Raw genomic sequence first — 6,947 nt, 5'->3', positions numbered from 1 at the left:
GCTTCTGTTCATTTCACAGAGCTTTATTTTTACCTTCACAATAAAGAAAAGCATTTTAAATAGGCATCCTACTATCCTAGTGCAGAATTATATTTTATTGAAATATAAATCTGTGTTTTGTTCTCACTGTATTTCCTTCCAAGCAGGAAGCTAGGTCTTTTCGAAGAATAATTTAAGGATGGCAGGCGTTTGCTACTATCTTGGAACTTCTATGTGAAACCTGTTGGAAGTTATTAGTAATCTGGAGAACTTAGTGTTTTATATAAACCACCAACTCACCGACATTTGATTTTCCATAGTAATTAGTTTATACCTATGATTATTACCATAATTTTTATGTCCTTAAATTTTACCCTAATAAGTATTATAGCAGATATGATTTTGCAACCACAATCTTGGGTGGTGTAAGAAATATCACATTACTTTATTTTATTTAAATGATATTAAAGGTGACCCTGAGTTCCTCTTCCACCTGGAAACTTCAACCTTGATTACTATTGTAGATCCCCCCCACAACTCACACTCTGGGATGTGCAAAGGTCCAGGGGTTTCACACAGAGAAAAACACATGGGAAGAGCCCTCCAGGCTTTGATTTATGTGAGTTACTTCTGATATGCCTATTGTGCAACTGCATATAGCTCCTGAAGAGTGGGAACTCTGCTGCTTTTGTGCCACCATTAGGACAAGGGCATTGCTGCCCCAGAACTTTGAAGACAGTGTATTCTAGGTTCTGCTCCTGCTGAGAAGTCCATAGCCATTCTGACTCCCAGTCATTTGTTTGTGGCCTCTTTTTTTTTTTCTCTCTCTCTGGAACCTTAAATAATCTTCTCTCTCCCTTCAACGTGCTGAAACTCTGCAATAATCTGACTTGGTGTGCATCTATTTTCACCCACTGAGCTGACATTTGGTGAATCCTTTCACTCTGGCAACTCATTTCCTTCAGTTCTGGAAAATAATTTTGAAGTATCCATTGAATATTTCTACTGGTTTTCTTTTTTTTTTTCTGTTCTTTCTTTCTTAAACTCCTATATATATATATATAATAGATTGCCACTACCTAGTGATTACTATTAATATTTTGATGTATTTCTTTCCAATGTCTGTATTTATATTTTTAATAATTGAAATCATAGTTAAATATGTAGTTTCACAACCTGAATTTTTATTTAACATAACTTAAACATTCTTCCAAGCACTAAAAAAGTGTTCATGAATATTTTTACTTGTATGACCTTTTAAGGCTCTTGAGCAACATCTATGCAATTCTTTAGTGACTAGTCAAGGAGTAATAGACTTTAGCTATCATTTTCCATAGTTGCCAGAATCATGTTAGGTTTAATTATTGTATGTCTATGGATATGAATGCCAAAGAGAAAAAATAGTAAGCATGTCTGCTTGTGCTTATAAACCGAGGAAAAATCAGTTCATGAACTGTACATAAATGTGTTAAAAAAAAAATCCTGAAATGCTTAAGTATTGAGTTTCCCCAAATGCAAATTTTTGTTACTATTTAGTGTTCTAATAGTAGCATCTCAGTAGCAAAGATTCATTGGGAGAGAAAGGGAAAGAAGAGGTTTCCAGTACTCTGAACTTCTGTCAAGTTCCAGAACATGCCAGACTCTCTCTTGTCCTTAACCTTTGTGATTGATGTTTCTGCTGTCTAGAGTCTTTCCCTCACCTGTTCTTGTAATTGGTTCCCTCTTACCTTTCAAGTCACAACTTAAATGTCACTTCCTCGGAGAGTCCTTCCCCAACTACTCTGTCTAAAGGAGACCCCCAATCTCTCTCATGAAACCCCCTTTTTTTTTTTAATAGCTAGATCCTGCATTCTTTTTTTTTTTTTTTTTTTTTTAATTTATTTATGGCTGTGTTGGGTCTTCGTTTCTGTGCGAGGGCTTTCTCTAGTTGTGGCAAGTGGGGGCCACTCTTCATCGCGGTGCGCGGGCCTCTCACTATCGCGGCCTCTCTTGTTGCGGAGCACAGGCTCCAGATGCGCAGGCTCAGTAACTGTGGCTCACGGGCCCAGCTGCTCCGCGGCATGTGGGATCTTCCCAGACCAGGGCTCGAACCCGTGTCCCCTGCATTGGCAGGCAGATTCTCAACCACTGCGCCACCAGGGAAGCCTGAAACCCCATTTCTTTCTTTCTCCACATAGCAAAAGAAGATGCTGAAATTTTACTCTCTCTGTTTTCCTTTATCTGCCGTACCTCAGGACTTTTTCTCTAGAGACGGAGGGGTCCAGGAGAATTAGTGTTCTTATAGCAGGAATGCAAAGAGAAAAAACAATATTCAATGTGTGTAATTTTCAAACTAGGCTCTTAAGGGAAGGCCCTGAGAAGAACCCTGAGCAAGGCAGTGACAGAGAGAGAAGCAGATGACTGCCCTCCACAACTTTCAAATTCTAGTTGAGAAACTCCTGGGTGGTACCTCAGATGGAGAGAAAGGGATGTAGGAGGAAGAAGCTAATGGAGGTCAGGGGCTGTTAAAACACACACACACACACACACACACATAAATCCCAGGAGAGGAACTGGTGGAGAGTTAGCAAATGAGAAGGGCCATGGAAGCTGGCTCTCCATTGGCAGCTGCCTATGCAGCCCAAACCCTGAACCCTATGCTCTGAACTTTTACTGCGCATCCACCTAAACTGTCCCATGTGCACACTCCTGTTGTCAACAGCCCAGGACATGCATAAGGCCCCTCAGCATAGATGGTGAGATCTTTGCCACCTCCCTCTACCCAGAGGGGCAGTAGAGTTGATGGAGGGGAAGTCCCAGAACTGTTAATTGGGTGACGCTGACAGCAGGAAAATCCACCGCGGTTACTCTTTTTTTTTTTTTTTTTTTTTATTTATTTATTCATTCATTCATTCATTCATTCATTTATTTATTTATTTATTTATGGCTGCGCTGGGTCTTTGTTGCTGTGCGCGGGCTTTCTCTAGCTGCAGCGAGCGGGAGTTACTTTTCGTTTCGGTGTGCGGGTTTCTCACTGTGGCGGCTTCTCTTGTGGAGCATGGGCTCTAGGCGTGTGGGCTTCAGTAGTTGTGGCTCGCGGGCTCTAGAGCGCAGGCTCAGTAGTTGTGGCGCACCGGCTTAGTTGCTCCGCGGCATGTGGGATCTTCCTGGACCAGGGCTCGAATCCGTGTCCCCTGCATTGGCAAGTGGATTCTTTGGATTCTTAACCACTGCGCCACCAGGGAAGTCCCCTCTAACATTATTTTAATCAAAGTATATAATTACTTTATATTCGTATTAATTTATTTGTTACTCTCTCTCACTATAGTATCAACCCCACAAGAATAGAAACCCGTTTGCTCTTTTCTCTGAGGTATCCTCAACATCTAAAGCAAGGCCTGGGCCCATATTTGTTGAATGGATAAATCAAGAGTAGTCTTAACTGTGGAAAATATGAATTATAAATTTTTACATTAATATCTCAAGAACTGCCCATAAAGTAAGTCAAATTCACCATTAAGGACTAGCAAGTAGGAGTCATTTAGGAAAACTTTTAATAAATTTATAATTAATAAATCACTTATCTATAAACATTTGAAAAAATTAAAGTTGCTTTTAGGTATTTTATTACCATAGTACTGTACTTAAAACTAATATACATTATAAAACTTTTTATCATGGAAAATTTCAAACATATACAAAATCAAAGGGAATAGTATTATAAATCCCCCAGACATCCATTATCCAGTTTCAGTAATTATCAGTTCATGACCAATATTCCCCCTCTTACCTCATCTTCCACCGAAGATGGAATTATTCTGAACCAAATCCTAGGCATCATATTATTTCAAAGGACTCTATAAAAAAAAAAAGCTGCTGTGAACAGCCACTAACATAACCCACAAATTGATTATTTAATATCATCAAAATTCTAGTCAGTGTTCTTATTTTTCTAATTGTCTCATAAACATTTCTTTTCCACAATGGGTTTGTTCAAATCAGGATTTAAACAAGAACCAAGCATTTCATTTGGTTAATGTCTCTTTTCTTGCTTTACATTTTTGAAGATGATCTGTTTTTGAAGATTTTATTGAAGTATTGCAAAAAGCAAAGTATATAAATCAAAAGCTCAATTAATTTTCAAAAACTGAACACACCCATGTAAAACAAGCTCCCTGCATTCTCTTTCAGTCACTGCAGACCCCAGAGTACTCATTAACCTGACTTCTAATACTATAGATTAGTTTGGTCTGGTTTCAATAGGGCTTGAAAGAGCATGGACTCATATAGCATATACTCTTTTGGGTCTGGCTTCTTTCATCATGTTTGTGAGATTCATTCATATTGTCCAGTGTAATTTGTGTATGTTCATTTTCATCACTGTATAGTATTCCATTGTGTGACTATTCCCCAGTTTACTTTTCCTGTGCATTTTACTCTTGATGGCATTTGAACTGTTTCCAGTTTGGGACTATTAATAATTATGCTGCTATGAACATTCTAGTACATGTATTTTTGTAGATGTATGTTTACATTTCTGAGTATACAGCTAAAGGTGGAATTGCTGGGTCATAACATACGCATGTGTGCAGCTATAGTAGATACTACTAAATAGTTTTCCATGGCCTATTTGCCCTCATGCCATTAACATATTATCTCAATTACTATAGCTTAATAGTAACTTTTAATATTTGGTGGTGGGAATTTCCTGGCAGTCCAGTGGTTAGGACTCTGTGCTCTCACTGCTGAGGGCACGGGTTCAATCCCTGGTCAGGGAACTAAGATCCCACAAGCCTCGTGGTGTGGCAAAAAAAGAAAGAAGAAAAAAGAAAAAAATTTGGTAGCGTTAAGTGTTTCAGATTCTGCTTCAAGATTGGCTTGGGTCTTCCTGGCCCTTTGCAGTTTCATTCAAATTTTATAACAGCTTGTCATAGCCTGACAATTGTAAGTCCCTTTTAATCCATAGGCTTCTCCTTCCTCTTTTTTATTTTGCAATTTATTTGTCAAAGTAATAGAGTCATTTGTTGTGTAATGTTCCAAACATTCTAAACTTGCCCAAACATTCTAAACTTTGCTGATTGTATCCTTATGGTGTAAGTTAACACATTTGTCCCCTGTATTTCCTATAAATGGTAGTTACTTCTAGAGGCTTAATAAGATTCAGCAAACATGCACTTGACAAGCATTGCCTAAGCATTGTGCTTGCTGCCAGATGATATACAAAAATGATAAAGACATCATTCCTAATCTACTGCTTCTTACCCATATGGAAGGTTAAGAGTCAAATAAATGCCTTTAGAGAGTGGCGGCTCAGATCAGAGAGTGTTACTTCCAATGGGGTATGTGAGGAATGGAATTGAAGGAAAGTTTTGTAAAGGCAATGCCTTTTCAACAGGGCTTGAAAGAGCACTGACAAGTTAGTATTGTTGTAAGCATCAATTAGCTGTGACAGCTGTGTGAATTGGAGTTGGTGGATGGCAGGTGTAGAGGCTAGAAAGGTGGGGTGAGTAAGGGCCCCCCAAAAGATATGTCTACGTCCTAAACCCAGTAGCCTGTGTTACATTATTTGGAAAAAGTGTCTTTGCAGATGTAATTAAGTTAAGGATGAGATGAGATCATCCTGGATTACCTGATTGTGCCCTAAATCCAATGACAAATGTTCTAATAAGAGACAAAAGAAGAAAGACACAGAAGAGAAGGCAATGTAAAGACGGAGGCAGACGTTGGAGTGATATGGCCTCAAGCCACGGAAGCTGAAAGAGGCAAAGAAGGGATTCTCCCCTAAGACCTTCTGCAGGGAGTGCAGCCCTGCCAACATCTTGATTTGGACTTCTGGCATCCAGACTGTGAGAGAATAAATTTCTGTTGTTTTAAGCCACTAAGTTTGTGGTAATTTGTTATGGCAGCCACAGGAAACTAATACAGATGGGCTGGAACTAGAAAGTAACATTGTGAAATTTTACCTTACACTGTACTAGGAATGCTTCCTTCTCTCTGCTATCTCAGTTTTCATCCATAAAAGGTTTGCCTTTAGCAAAAACTGGTAAAAAAGATCCCCGAGTACCTCTTTGATGAAGCAACCAGTTGATTAAGGAATCCTCCTGAATTCCCATTTGAAGTTATAACAGGATTCAGAGCACTGTCTTGGGCTGTAGTCTCCGGTATGCCACATCAAGAACCTAAAAGCACTTAAGCTAGAGAGTTGCTGACCCTAATTTCGCTTTTCTTTAAAGACCCCTGTAAAATAATGTAACGGAAAGTCAGATTCATAACAACTATTAAATTATTTTCGGATGCAAAACAGCAGAAAGCCATCGGGAGGAAAAAAGTCTTGTCTTACAAATAGTGACTGAAGTACACTGACAATAGTAGTAGTACTACATATAAATGTTTTTAAAAAAAATATAGTAGTAGTAGTACAGAGTGGTAGTTTCTATTCTAGATTTGTAAACCCCCGAAAGCCTTGTTTTGCTGTGGCCTGTCCCATCTCCACCTTGCTCTTTGAAGGGTTGCTAGTTTCCCAGGATGGAAACTCCTCCCAGGGTCCCGGCCTCCATCTGGGGGGGCCCTCGAGTCTAACTTCTCCCCGGTCCCCTACCCCGCGGTCCACGTCCCCACCGCGCTCTAGAGGGAGCCCGCGGGCCGCGCGCCCGCCGCCGACTGGTTTTATGCGAGGCCGCCTAGTCCGCGGACCTTGTTCCAACACCTGCACTGCCGGGGCCGACAACCAACGAGGGCGCCTCCGCAAACGTGGTCCCTTGGGTCCTCACAGTATTCGTGAGCCCCCTGACCCCTGCTAACACAGAGCCAGATACACATCGCCGCCCTCACGCGTGCGCCTGGCGTGAGCCGGCCGGGCCCCTCCCCGCTCCGGGAAGCCTGGTGGCTGGGTTCCCACAGCTCCCCGGCCAGACTCCGGCCCGCCCGCTAGCTCCGGCCCTGGCCGCCCTCCGTCCCCGCCCTGTCTGGCTCCAGGCAAAACCCGGGGA

General features: G+C 41.1%; 1 long non-coding RNA gene across 1 annotated transcript; it reads right to left on the bottom strand.

Annotated features, from left to right (window-relative positions):
- Positions 1–809: 809 nt before the first annotated feature.
- On the bottom strand, positions 810–6,776 carry LOC309604709. The gene is made up of 4 exons (XR_014231001.1): positions 6,652–6,776; positions 6,023–6,195; positions 3,749–3,815; positions 810–3,152 (listed from the first exon to the last, which is right to left on the bottom strand). It is a non-coding gene; the product is annotated as an uncharacterized lncRNA (long non-coding RNA).
- Between the last annotated feature and the right edge of the window lie 171 nt (positions 6,777–6,947).

This window comes from Balaenoptera borealis, assembly GCF_965194805.1.
Source record: "Balaenoptera borealis genome assembly, chromosome: 10".
NCBI lineage: Eukaryota > Metazoa > Chordata > Mammalia > Artiodactyla > Balaenopteridae > Balaenoptera > Balaenoptera borealis.
Note: the sequence above shows the minus strand (reverse complement) of the source record. Positions and strands in the feature narration are given on the sequence as shown.